Below are 14,897 nucleotides of genomic sequence, written 5' to 3' on the forward strand. Positions count from 1 at the left end.
CTTGTTCTTATTTTAAAGATCAAATAACCAGAACTATTCACATTGCTGTCACACACACAAAAGAAATATACAAAGATTTTTTTAACCTGAATATCATTCTCTGATTTTTTTCTTGAGAACCTGTGAATTTAAAAAAAAAAAAAAAAAAAAAAAAATTAGGCCAAACACAGTAGCTCATGCCTGTAATCCCAGCACTTTGGGAGGCCGAGGTAGATGGATCACCTGAGGTCAGGAGTTCGAGACCAGCCTGGCCAAAATGGTGAAACCCTGTCTCTACTAAACATACAAAAATTAGCTGGGCGTGGTGGCACGTCCCTGTAATTCCAGCTACTCAGGAGGCTGAGGCAGGAGAATCGCTTGAACCCAGGAGGTGAAGGTTGCAGTAAGCCAAGATTGTGCCACTGCACTCCAGCCTGGGCGACAGAGTGAGACTCCATCTCAAAAAAACAAAATTAAAAAAAAAATAAATGTATTAAAGAATGACTCCAGAAGTGGAAATAACCCGACACTCATCAGTAGTGGAATGGATACATAAACTGTAGATAGGTATGCAATCTAAACTGTAGATAGGTATGCAATCTACTACCATACAGAAACATAAATGAATGAACTGGGGCTATATGCATCAATCTCAAAACAATGTCGAGTGTAAAAAATGTCCTAAGAGGTTAGAAACAGTGGGATGCCATTTAAGTAAATCACATATACACACGAAAGCACAAAAATAATACTATTTTGAATCCAGATAGGAACACACATAATAGCAGTTAAAAAATATAAATTTAAATGACAAACAGGTTGAAAAAAAGAAGTTAACTCCCAGGACAAAAGGAACAGGACAGTGAAGAGCTGCAGCTGTAGGTGAAATGTATAAAAAAATAAAAAGCTGGCTGGGTGCGGTGGCTCAAGCCTGTAATCCCAGCACTTTGGGAGGCCAAGGCTGGCAGATCAGGAGGTCAGGAGATCCAGACCATCCTGGCTGACACGGTGAAACCTCGTCTCTACTAAAAAAAATACAAAGAAATTAGCCAGGCATGGTGGCGGGCGCCTGTAGGCCCAGCTACTCGGGAGGCTGAGACAGGAGAATGGCGTGAACCAGGGAGGCGGAGCTTGCAGTGAACCGAGATCGCGCCACTGCACTCCAGCCTGGATGACAGATCGAGACTCCGTCTCAAAAAATAAATAAATAAAATAAAATAAAAATAAAAATAAATAAATAAAAAGCCCTGGTGCACATATGGTGAAAGGTTAATGTCTGTTATTTCCTGGTGGTATATGAACATCAAACATATTACTTTCTATATGTTATAGTTGAGATAAAGAATGATGATCATGATGATAAATAAAGAGGGATTAGGAACCTTTCTGTTCATGGGCTATGCCTGGTCTGAACTCATAAGAGAGCATTTGATTCATCCTTATGTGTTTTCTACTAACAGATTTATACTAACAGATATATTACAACGTGTAATATATCTTTAAAGGCACAGATACATACATGTCTTTTTTTTCAGTTGGAAACATTTTAAATATTTTAAGACAAAAAATGAGCATGGACTTTTTTTTTTTTTTTAATAAACACATATATACATGTCTAATGGCCAAAGTGCACTAAAGAAATGAGCTCCTGATCTGTCCTCCACAGTCCCCATCCTGTGGTTGAACCTTTTGCAGGCCCTCCCTCTTCCTCTCCAACGCACTAGGAAGAGACTGTGGCTGCTTTACACCACAGCCGTAAGGCGTTTTGACAGCATGGAGGGCACTGCTGAAGTTGGGAGTCTTTCTGTGAGATGAAGGAGGGAGACTTCTCCCCACCAAGTTTAGGTAGATCAATGTGTTGAAGTTTAAAACAAAAATAAAAATAATTCACATAATCAGCACTTCAAATAATACTGAATTTCAGATTTCCCACCAAGAGAGCTCAAATAGAGCAGTAACAATCTAGATCTTTCCATTCCTCCTGACAGCAGGCTTAGGCCCTAGAAGTATCTGCTGCAACTGCAGCTGCTGCCTTGGCTCCATTTGTAACCTTTCAGGTTCAAAGGTAACAGGAAGAACCAGGGTCATAAAGGAAGTGGGCCCAATCTGCAAGGCTGTGTTGGAAAACCTGTACATTTTTTGACCTATGAAGAGGGAGAGGTTAAAAGTGGCTCTGGCCGGGGACCAAACCCTCTCCAGGAACATGTCTGTTAGACCCCACAGTCTCTCCAACAGGGTCTCATCTAGCTCCTGTTGTCAACCTCTTTCAGCTCCTCATCAGGTTTCTCAGAGGCACCTTTCAGAAGAAAACTTGTGTTCTGGGATAAACTCTTGTTTTCTGTACTCACACAGAACTTCTGGTGACCAAATGTGTGGGGTTTTCCCACACCAAGAAATCCTCCATCACTTGGTGGACACCACTGGGTGTCCTACAATTTAATTCAATACCGATACTGTCTAGTTTGAACAGGTTAAGGGCTCAGTCTCACAGGACTGCGCCCCGCTGCCCAGTTCAGACACCAATTTGCAAGTCCAGTATGTCATCTGTGCTTCTGATTGGCCAGTTATAAAACCCACGACCCCCGCCTCAGATTCAATAACTGGTTAGAACAGCTCATCGAACTCAGAAATAACAGTTTACTTACTAGATTACTGGTTTGTTATGAAAGGATACAACTCAGGAACAGCCAGACGGGACGGAGGCACAGGGCAAGGTACTCAGGAAGAGGTGCAGAGCTTCCATGCCTGTTCTGGGCACACCACCCTCCCAGCATCTCCACATGTTCACCAACTTGGAAGCTCTCTGAACTGCTGTATGTTAGGGAGTTGTTTGGAGGCTTCCTCATGTAGGCATGATTATTAATTCAATCTCCAGCTCCTCTCCCCTCCTAGGAGGGTGAGGAGCAGGGTGGAAAGTTCCTAGCCTCTAAGCACATGGTTGGTTCCTCTGGCAACCATCCTGAGGTTATCCAGGAGCCCCCAGGTACTAGTCATCTCTTTAGCATGCAGAAAGACCTTACATTTTGAAGACTCCTAAACAGGGGGAGAGAACAAATATATATTTCTTATGATGTCGCAGGGAGCGATTCCTCCTGGGACAGGAGCACCCCAGTGTCAGAGCAGCAGATGTGGCAACCAATGGTTATAGAGATCCCCAGCCACAGATGCCTTCTCTTAGCAGACAGTCATTTATTCTAAAACATAACTAGGTTTTCCAACACAAAAGTTTTTACTTCTAGCATAAAATAAAATTTAAAGGGCCATACCTGTACAAGAATAGAATTTCATAAAATGTATTTTATTTACTATTTTTTTTCAAGACAGAGTCTTGCTCTGTTGCCCAGGCTGAAGTGTAGAGCACAATCTCGGCTCACTGCAACCTCTGCCTCCCAGGTTCAAGCAATTCTGTCTCAGCCTCCTGAGTACTGAGATTACAGGCACACGCCACCGTGCCTGGCTACTTTTTTTTTTTGTATTTTTAGTAGAGACAGGGTTTCACCATGTTGGCCAGGCTGGTCTTGAACTCCTGACCTCAAGTGATCTGCTCGCCTCAGCCTCCCAAAGTGCTGAGATTACAGGTGTGAGCCCCTGAGCCCTGCCAAAATTTAAAGGGCTGTACCTGTACAAGGATAGGATTTTAAAAATCACCTTTAGTAGTTAGCCAGGCTCAGCAGCACACACCTATAGTCCCAGCTACTTGGGAGGCAAAGGCAGCAGGATCACTTGAGTCCAGGAGTTCAAGGCCAGCCTAGGCAAGGCAGCAAGCTATCATCTCAAAAAAAAAAAAAAAGGTAAATTTAAAAAAACCAACCACAATGCTTTATCCTAATTTTCCCTGTGGTTTTTGAGCTATTTTCTTATTTGTAAGCCTTACTTCTTTGTAGCAATTTGGACTTTAGAGTACCTCTTACTGCCTTCATTCTTTATTTTAAATTCCTCTAGAAAAGCTGTTAATTCACGTCCTCCTGATTACTTTCTCCTGATTGCTTTCAAGAGAAAACTAGCTGGTGGCTACCTCAAGGACTTGCTTCTCAAAATACCCCTTTAGCCTCTTGCATTCCTATACTCATGCCAAAACCAGGAAGAGAAATCTTATATGGGTAATTTGTTGATGTTCACATTGAGTCCCTTTGATCATCTCCCTACCAATAAAACACAGGTTATCCCAACAAGCACTCTATTAACGCAATGACTTATCCTCTCCTACTTTATATTATAAAACTACAGAACCTATAGTTACCTTATCATGTGGAACTTTATAGGTCTATATTTTAGCTTTGCATAATTTGCAATAATGTCCTGGCAGATATGCCTGTAAAAGTACTAAATTTTAAGCAACTTTATCTACAATGATAAAATGTCTACAAATTAAAAACAGCCAATTCATGATATCCTCTGTCTTTTCCCCAGTTATCAATACATTTTTAGTTGCAACAAGTATGCATGTTATTTTGTGCTTTGTGTTTTCCTCCCTCACGATGTGCTTTTCTTTTAATATAACATTAATAATCAATTTCTCCTTTTGAAAAATTGAGATAAAATTCACCATTTTAAAGAGTACATTTCAATGGTGTTTAGTATATTCACAATTTTGTGCAATCTTCATCACTACCTAATTCCGGAACATTTTCACCACCCTTAAAAGAAATCTCACACTTGTTAGTCATTCCCAATCCTTCCCTGCCCCATCCGCTAATCTGCTTTCTGTCTCTCTGGGTTTGCCACAGAGCAAAGCAAAGCACATTTCCTATAAATGGAATCATACACTATATGGCCATTTGTGTCGGGCTTCTTTCACTCAGCATAATGTTTTCAAGTTCGTGCTGTAGCATATATCAGTACTTCATTCCTTTTTATAGCTGAACAGTTGCATGGACACACACATTTTATTTATCCATTCATCAGTTGGGCATTTGGCTTCTTTCCATTTTTTGGCTATTATGAATAACTACTATGGACATGCATGTACAAGTTTTTTGAGTGGAATGACTGGGTCAGGTAACTAACTATATGTTTAATTTTTTGAGGAACTATCAAGCATTTTTCCACAAGGGCTATACCATTTTACATTTCCACCAGTATTGCATGAGGCTTCAAATTTTTCTACATCCTTGCCAACACTTTCTATGTTTTTTTTTCCATTTTTTTCCATTCACTTATTTCTCTTTCTAATTATGATGTATCTTATGACATTAATTTACTATAGTTTACAGTTTAAGTTCTTATATAATTGGGCATTTGATTGCCTGCTTTCCCCTCTGCAGTTACAAAATATGGCTCCTTATAAGTCTTTGCAACAAGACTTTTTTCTTGCAGATCATTTCCTGGAAGTATATTCTTTCAAAGTGGGATTACTAGATTAATAAGTAGGAAGAGTTTTATGTTAATAGCACTTGTTGCTGTCAGTGTCATACACTTCCTTATTTCTTCACAGTGCAATTTAATTCAATGCTTACTGCAGTCTTGCTGGGTATGAGGCATTATGTTACAGACTCAGAGGTATACAGATTTGGTCTTTACCCTCAAGGCACCTAGAGTCCAGTAAGACAGAAAAGAATAATTTCATAACATAAACATAAAGGTATGCACAGGATGCTGTGGGAACACAGTGGGGGGAGGTGGAAGTAGGTTAGCAACTGGGACAAAAATGGCTTCTTGGAAGAAACAAAACTTAAGATGAATCTTGAAGATTGAGAGGGAGTTAACCAGTCAGGAACGAAGAAACAGAAGCTTTGTATATGCAACCTGAAATGTTTAGCGATTTATGAATAATCCTGCATTCTGGGGAGATCAAGTGTGTGTGTGTGTGTGTGTGTATGTGTGCGTGCGCGCATATGTGTGTGTGTTGGAAGGAAAGGTCGGAGAGAATGATGACAAGAGTAATTCAATTCAAAGCAATCAAGGGAGGCTGGGCACAGTGGCTCATGCCTGTAATCCAAGCACTTTGGGAGGCCGAGATGGGTGAATCACTTGAGGTCAGGAGTTCGAGACCAGCCTGGTCAACATGGCAAAACCCTATTTCTACTAAAAATACAAAAATTAGCTGGGTGTGGTGGCACATGCCTGTAGTCCCAGCTACTCTGGAGGCTGAGGCAGGAGAATCTGTTGAGCCTGGGAGGTGGAGGTGGAGGTTGCAGTGAGCCAAGATCTTGGCACTACACTCCAACCTTGGTGACAGAGTGAGACTTCATCCAAAAAAAAAAAAAAAAAATTAAAGCAATCAAGGGAGAAGGGAGGAAGTTTCAAAGAAATAACAGTGGGCAGGATAAGTGGGAGAAAACCCCAATAAGTTATGTCTGAAAGTGTCCATTTGACTCAGTATCAAAGAGGAGGAACCTGGCAGTAGCCATTTCAGTGGTGTCTATGGGGTTGGAAATGGACTGGCAATGAGTGAAGAGTAAGTGGGAGGTTTGGCAGTAAGAGATGGTTTACGATGACTAAAAAAAGCCAATGACAAGTTTTTGCCGTTCTTTCTCTGAATATTTGAAAGCAACCTAGGTGTAAGTCAGTGGTTTGCAAGTCTTTTCTTGAAGCCTACTTACTATATTTTTAGCGAGAGCAGCTAATCTGAAGTGGTAGATTGTTTACAAAGATGGGGCAGTGATTGTCCTATACTTTTCTGCAGGCCCTGCACTGTGTGACTTTGCCATTCCATCCATTAAGTGGTGGAATCTATTTCTCCTTCGTGACTCTGCACTGGCCTTGTGATTTGCTTTGTCTGGCAGAAGGCAACAGAAGCAACATTTTGTGGTATCTTACCTAGGTCGACAAAGACCTTGTAGCTTCCACTTTATTTTTCTCCCAGCTTCATTGAGATATGACTGACGGATAAAAATTGTATATATTTTAGATGTACAATGTGATGTTTTGATATGGAGAACAGTGTGAAATGATTACCACACTCAAGCTAATTAGCATATCTAGCAAGACCAGCAAAACTGCTCAGCTAAGCCCAATCCAAATTGCTGACCCACAGAATTATGAGCAAATAAAATGGTTCTTATTTTAGGCTACTGAATTTTGAGTAATTTGTTATATGGCAAAACATAACTTTTAAAACTGCTTATTTTAAAAATGTATTTTCTTGTAGTCTATGTGTACTCATAAAGCATTTCATCACGAAGGGCTAAGTATCATGAGTAAATGTGAAGAGCTGTTTCTATACCCCACTTTCTAGATTATTCATCAAAATATTAAATCAGGCCAGGTGTGGTGGCTCACACCTATAATCTCAGGACTTTGGGAGGCTGAGGCAGGCGGATCGCCTGAGGCCAGGAGTTTGAGACCAGCTTGGCTAACACGGCGAAAACCTGTCTCTACTAAAAATACAAACATCGGCCAGGCATGGTGGCACATGCATGTAATCCCAGCTACTCGGGAGGCTGAGACATGATAATCACTTTAACCCAGGAAGCAGAGGTTGCAGTGAGCCGAGATCGCACCACTGCCCTCCCAGCCTGGGCAACAAAGCAAGACTTGGTCTCAAAAATAAAATAAATAAATAAATAGATAAATAAATTCCTATAGGATCTCAAATTCTTTATTTAGAATTTTCTTTTGATTTTAAACTTTTGTTTCCTGTCTTTAAGTCAATTCTCTGTCCAAGACAAAATATTCTACACCTTCACAGTAGATTTAAAAACCGGAGAGGAGAGATAGACAGGAGGATGAAGAAATATGGCCAGGTATGGTGATGCACACCTGCAGTCCCAGCTACTTGGGAGGCCAAGGTGGGAGGATTGCTTGAGTCTAGGAGTTTGAGGCCAACCTGGGCAACAGAGTGAGACCCTGTCTCTAAAAAAACAAAGAGAGAGAGTAAAATGATGAGCCAGAGCACTGGATGATGCTGGTCATTTTCAGAATGCAATAATAACTTCTCCCTGCTTGGGGACCATGTCTTACTTAACTTTGTTTTGTTTTGAGACGGAGTTTCACTCTTGTTGCCCAGGCTGGAGTGCAATGGCACGATCTCGGCTCACTGCAACCTCTGCCTCCCAGGTTTAAGTGATTCTCCTGCCTCAGCCTCCTCAGTAGCTTAAATTACAGCATGTGCCACCATGCCCGGCTAATTTTGTATTTTTAGTAGAGATGGGGTTTCTCCATGTTGGTCAGGCTAGTCTCAAACTCTCAACCTCAGGTGATCTGCCCGCCTTGGCCTCCCAAAGCCCTGGAATTACAGGCATGAGCCACCGTATCCGGCAGTCTTATTCAACTTTGTATTTCCATGTCCATCACGGAATTTGTATTTGGTACATAGTGTTCAATAAGGACACATGAAAAGAAAATAAAGTTGTTGGCCAGGCGCCGTGGCTCATGCCTGCAATCCCAGCACTTTGGGAGGCTGGGGCGGGCGGATCACGAAGTCAGGAGATCAAGATCATCCTGGCCAAAATGGTGAAATCCCGTCTCTACTAAAAATACAAAAATTGGTGGCGTGCACCTGTAGTCACAGGCTGAGGCAGAACAACTGCTTGAACCCAGGAGGCAGAGGTTGCAGTGAGCCAAGATTGCGCCACTGCACTCCAGCCTGGGCAACAGAGCAAGACTCCATCTCAAAGAAAAGAAAAAAGAAAAGAAAAGAAAGAAAATGAAGTTGTTACTTTTGTAACTGGGTCACTTAACTTCAAAATGCATTTGAAGGGCCGAGCATGGTGGCTCATGCCTGTAATCCCAGCACTATGGGAGGCCAAGGCGGGTGGATCACTTGAGGTCAGGAGTTCGAGACCACCTTGGTCAACATGGTGAAACCCCATCTCTACTAAAAATACAAAAAAATTAGCTGGGCGTGGTGGCGCACCTGTAATCCCAGCTACATGGGAGGCTGAGCCTTGAGAATAGCTTGAACCCGGGAGGCAGAGGTTGCAGTGAGCTGAGATTGTGCCACTGCACTCCAGCCTGGGTGACAGAGTAAGAATCTGACTCAAACAAACAAACCAACAAAACAAAACAAAAAAAACCCCCAAAACTGCATTTTCATATGTATTTTTTTCTTTCCTCTTGGGTTTTAAGATGTAACTTTGAAGCAAACTACAGAAGCCTTTTCCCTTAGCCTTTATATAGACTCCATGGTCCCTGTTTCTCACGGTATATACTCCCTTCACATGTATCTAACTGCATGCTACTATCTAATTGTATGCCTTCTTAGAAGTTCCAGGGGCTAATCTTGAGACAGACAGAACAAGCCTGGAGACCCAGCTGCAAAATTCCAGAGATGACTTTAAGGCAGCTAGTTAACAACCTGGCCTTTGTTGAGATGACTGAGCCTGCATTCCAGGTGGATTGGGACCCAAAAGAGCCACCAGAATAAGACCCACATTGTACTCAACACAATTCTTTTTTTTTTTTTCCGGCACAATTCTTGCATGCCTTCCTTATCAAGTTTCCCCTTTTTAAAGCTCTGCTTTCCCTTCAAAAATTGAAACGACTCCTTTGGATAGAAATCTGGCCATTTTCCCTTTACTAGTTTTGGTTAATAAAATCATTTTCTTTCTACCAGACCTCACTCTTGTTAGACTCTGCAAGCAGTGAGCAACCCGACCTGTGGTCGGTTGCAGTTTTACATATTGTTTCCTATTTCTATGTCTTGTTTCCTAGAAGTATAGACAACAGTGTCTAATTTAAAAAAAAAAAAAAATAGAGCCAGCTTCCATTAGAGTTCTGGGCAAGCAGGCCACATAGCCTTAATTATATATATCAAGGAAGAAGTGAAAGTCTTAGGTAGTAGAGATCTATGTTGGCCACTGTTGCCTTAACCCCAGTATTTCCAGAATTCCTACAGGAAAAATGAATTATATGAATTATAACAACGTTCTTTACTCTCTTGTTCCACTTAGGATTTTTTTTTCTCCTAGTGACCTTCTCTTTCACCAAAACTGAATGGCCATCGATCCAATAATCTCAAAGTTTCATGAAGACGAAAATAATCCCCATTCAAAAATGAAGGCCCTTGCATGGCTGTGTGTTCAAATTGAAATTAAAAAAGAACAGTGGTTACATTTGGTTGCATCTGCATACCTGACATGAGATGAGATTAACATTGCCAAACACAAAGAGAAAGGCATCACAGAGGTGATGCCACTATGGCTACTCATCTGAATGATTTGTTCTCTCCTTACTTACAGTTCTGCTTCCATTCTAGGGGAGTAATAAAGGGGAGGAGGATGTGTGTGTGGGAGAGGTATTAATTCTTCCTCCATTCATAGAATACAGATGCTGGATCACTACCAGAACTTCAAGAATGATGAAAATAAGACTTTGCCCAGTGTAAAACTTTGCCTGCAATCAGTTTTTAAAATAATGTTTCTTTTATCTAACAGACATGCTCATGAGCAATGGTTATAACAGAGAAACAATCACTCGCCTTCAAAAAAAAAAAAATGGCAAATATGTAGATGGTCTAAATTACTAGACCTGTGATTTCACTCTTGCCTCATATTACACTGGGTCCCTCTGAATCTTTAAACTGTCTCTAGACTTTGAATGACTACTGACACTATTGGTTTGGTAGATTAAGACCACAAAAATGGCCATAAAACCACTGAGAAGGCTGGGCAAGGTGGCTCACGCCTATAATCCCAAGGTGGCCAAAGCGGGTGGATCACTTGAGATCAGGAGTTTGAGACCAGCCTGGCCAACATAGTGAAACCCCATCTCTACTAAAAATATAAATATTAGCCAGGCGTGGTGGCAGGCGCCTGTAGTCCCAGCTACTCGGGAGGCTGAGGCAGGAGAATGGCTTGAACCTGAGAGGCAGAGGTTGCGGTGAGCCAAGATCACACCACTGCACTCCAGCCTGCGCGACAGAACGAGGCTCCGTCTTGACAAACACACACACACACACACACACACACACACACACACACACACACCACTGAGAAGCTGGTTGAGAATAAGTCACAAAATAGCAGAGACACCATCCTCCCTCAGCAACACAGAAGTAGGAGGTATTAGCTTATGCTGAATCTCATTATATTGCACAGACTTTTTCTGTGACAAAAATATGACTGATGACCCACTCATACAGTTCCCTTTACATCCTTACCTAGGAGGATTATGATTGAAAAATGTAAAATATAGCAAAAAACAGGCAAACAAAACCCCACTTGAGAAGATTTACTATAATAACTGGGGAGTTCCTTTTTGTTGTTGTTTGTAGAGATAGGGTCTCCCTATGTTGCCCAGGCTGGTCTTGAATTCCTGGGCTCAGGGGACCCTCCTGCCTCAGCCTTTCAGCATGCTGGAATTTGATTAAAAACTGACTTGTGGGCCGGGCGCGATGACTCACACCTGTAATCCCAGCGCTTTGAGAGGCTGAGGCAGGCGGATCACGAGGCCAGGAGATCGAGACCATCCTGGCCAACACGGTGAAACCCTGTCTCTACTAAAAATACAAACAGTTAGCCGGGCGTGGTGGCAGGCACCTCTAGTCCCAGCTACTCGGGAGGCTGCAGCAGGAGAATGGCATGAACCCGGGAGGCAGAGCTTGCAGTCAGCTGAGAAGGTGCCACTGCACTCCAGCCTGGGCGACAGAGCGAGACTCCATCTTAAAAAAAACAAAACAAAACAAAACAAAACAAAACTGACTTGTGATTTTTTTTTTTTTAAACATCTTACCATCAACTTGTAGAAGCACGGTGTAGTGGAAAATTATTCAACTAAAAGTCTGATGACCTGTGTTCCTCTTTCCTGGGTGACTTTTGGTAAGATATATTACTATTCTGTTGTTCCACTCTGTATAATTGGAACAGCCATCAGGCCCAGGGCTCAAGATTGTTAGTCGTGTGAAACTGCTTTGAGAACCAGAGTTTATGTGTATAAGGCATTCGTTTTTATTTTAAAATGAGAACTAAATCAATCACTTTTTACAAACTTCTTTGGAAGACCCTGCCTATTTTTATGGCTTCAGTAACTTATATTGGAGTTATTAACTATATTAGTCCTTAATTAACCTCCAATTTTTTTGGCTGTCTCCATTTATCTGATACACTCTTATTCAGACTAAATAAAGCAGGCACTCCAGGAATTTAAAACACTTTATTTTGGTTATATTATAAAGACAAAAATATTGTTTCTAGCACGAATTGATATTTTCTATGATTATTATTCTGGAAGGCAAAATGCCTAATCTTGAGTGTACAAGATATAGAAGAAACAAACTTCAATGGATGAGGAGGCAGACAAGGGAAACAAAGCAATAATAAACTACACTCAGGAATTTGGCGTGTAGACCATAGATGGGAGTGACAAGGCCAATCTAAAGCAGTCCCAGGCAGCTGGGCTGCCTTAGGGAAAAATGCCTCCTAGAATAAAATTTGGGAACGAGAAAACAGAAAGGTAACTTAGTTCCAAAGGCAAATATGTTTCCATGACATTTTTCTCTTCCCCGGTGACCATGCCTGCTGGGTTTAGGATTCACAGAATTCTGCGAAAATGCAGTCATGTATCACTTAATGACAGGATATGTTCTGATAGTAAATACAAAAGCCAGTAAGATAGTTATTTATTATCAAGTATTCAGCAGTGTACATAATTATATGTGCTATACTTTTAGATGACTGGCAGTGCAGTAGGTTTGTTTACACTAGCATTACCACAAACGTGAGTAATGCCTTGTGTTACAACATTTTGAAAGCTACCATGTCACTAGGTGACAGGAATTTTCGGCTCCACTATAATCTTAAGGGACCACATGTGGTCCCTCATTGATGGAAACATGGTTATATGGAGCATGACTAATATCTTAAATTTGTATGAATTTAATTGAACAGACTTGAGCCATATCATTGCAGGTAAGACAAGATTTCCCAGATGAGTTGACTTAATCTCAGAGAAGTTATATGATAAAGTTTCATTGAATTTCAGAGATGAATAGGATCTTAGTACCTAATAGGTTCTAATGGATCGAATTAGATCTTAGGATCAAATGCCCTCTTTTTTTTTTTTTTTTTTTTTGAGATGTTGTCTCACTCTGTCACCCAGGCTGGAGTGCAGTGGCACACTGCAAGCTCCGCCTCCCAGGTTCACACCATTCTCGTGCCTCAGCTTCCCAAGTAGCTGGGACTACAGGTGCCTGCAACCAAGCCCGGCTAATTTTGTTTTTATATTTTTAGTAGAGACGGGGTTTCACCATGTTAGCCAGGATGGTCTCAATCTCCTGACCTCGTGATCCGCCTGCCTCGGCCTCCCAAAGTGCTGGGTTTACAGGTGTGAGCCACTGGGCCCGGCCCAAATGCCCTCTTTTTGAAAAAGAGAACTGGGACTAAGTGAAGTAAGTTGTCTGGGATTACACAGCCAGTAACATGTCAAAGTATAAACCAATTTCTGGTTCATGCTTCAGCTTATAAATTATCAGATAAATTTATAATTGATTCAAACTTGTTACAACCTTATGCAGAGAAGCAGCAAATTGTAACTGCTTTCACAAAATTAAAAGTTACTCTTAAAAAGTGCTTTTAAAGAAAATATCAGAGGTAGAAAAAAATTTTAAGAATCAATCATGTCATTTTGAGTTTGTTTATATCTGAACTGATTAACAGTAAGTGCAGTTTATGAACTATTATGAGCTTGCAATGAAGTCACATTTTATGGCTTTCCACAATTAACTAAGTTTTACAAGTATGAAGGTTTTTTTTTTGTTTTGTTTTTGAGACGGAGTCTTGCTCTGTCGCCCAGGTTGGAGTGCAGTGGCACAATCTCGGTTCACTGCAACCCCACCTCCCAGGCTCAAGCGATTCTCCTGCCTCAATAACCTGAGTAGCTGGGACTACAGGCGCGTGCCACTACCCTTGTATTTTTAGTAGAGACGACGTTTCACCATATTGTCCAGGCTGGTCTCAAACTCCCGGTAGCAAGTAATCCCTGCGCCTCAGCCTCCCAAAGTGTTGGGATTAAAAGCATGAGCCACCGCGCCTGGCCGAGACTCTCATTTCTAATATTCTTCTCAAAACTGGTACTTCACACCCTATCAAAGAGATCTTTGCTCATTCATTCAATAAAATATATTGGCCGGGCGCGGTGGCTGACGCCTGTAATCCCAGCACTTTGGGAGGCCGAGGCGGGCAGATCACGAGGTCAGGAGATCGAGACCATCCTGGCTAATACGGTGAAACCCCGTCTCCACTTAAAAAAAAAAATACAAAAAATTAGCCGGGCGTGGTGGCGGGCGCCTGTAGTCCCAGCTACTCGGAGGCTGAGGCAGGAGAATGGCGTGAACCCGGGAGGCGGAGCTTGCAGTGAGCCGAGAACGCGCCATTGCACTCCAGCCTGGGCGACAGAGCGAGACTCCGTCTCAAAAAAAACAAAACAAAAAAACAATAAAATGTATTGATCATGTATTATTTGCAAGCCCTGGGGCTATGGAACATGCGGAAAATTAAGACGTGTAAGATGCAAATACTGCCCTCGAGGGCAAGTGTGATAAAGGACACTCAAGTTTATTGGTTAGCCGGGCACCCACTCTACAAAAAATGCAAAAAATTGAGCCGGGTGTGGTGGTGTGCGCTTGTAGTTCTAGCTACGTGGGAGACGGAGGCAAGCTTACCTGAGCCGGGGGAGGTCCAGGCTGCAGTGAGCCGTGATCATGTCACTGCATTCCAGCCTGGGTGAGAGTGAGTCCCTGTCTCAAGGTGGGGTGGGCGGGGGAGAAGCTTATTATCTACCATATACCAGGTATAAGATTATCTATAACCTTCTAAGAATCTTATGCTTTAGGAGAGATTAGGCATGTAGTAACAATACTGTGTTTGGCATATCTCGGTTCCCCAGTAAATAATTGTTAAACGAACGAACATAAAAATATCTGAAAATAATCGCCCTTATTTCAGACACCCAGAGAGACTGAAAGGCTCCCTGAGGTAGTGGTTTCCCATAACACATCTAATTTCTTTCTTTTTTTTTTTTTTTTTGAGACGGAATTTCGC

At 41.8% G+C, this 14,897-nt stretch overlaps 1 protein-coding gene across 12 annotated transcripts in view; it reads right to left on the reverse strand.

Annotated features, from left to right (window-relative positions):
- Window positions 1–14,897, reverse strand: part of ADGRF3 (adhesion G protein-coupled receptor F3) — a 42,706-nt gene that overhangs the window by 26,186 nt on the left and 1,623 nt on the right. For 5 of the 12 annotated variants that reach the window (XM_017876873.1, XM_017876876.1, XM_017876875.1 and 2 more), the window contains exon 2: window positions 2,654–3,012. The exons of the other annotated variants lie outside the window; for them this stretch is intronic. The gene's annotated coding sequence lies outside the window, so the exon portion shown is untranslated. The remainder of the gene's footprint in view (window positions 1–2,653; window positions 3,013–14,897) is intronic. 12 annotated transcript variants of the gene reach the window in all.

This window comes from Rhinopithecus bieti, unplaced genomic scaffold (assembly GCF_001698545.2).
Source record: "Rhinopithecus bieti isolate Rb0 unplaced genomic scaffold, ASM169854v2 scaffold_7681, whole genome shotgun sequence".
Lineage (NCBI taxonomy): Eukaryota > Metazoa > Chordata > Mammalia > Primates > Cercopithecidae > Rhinopithecus > Rhinopithecus bieti.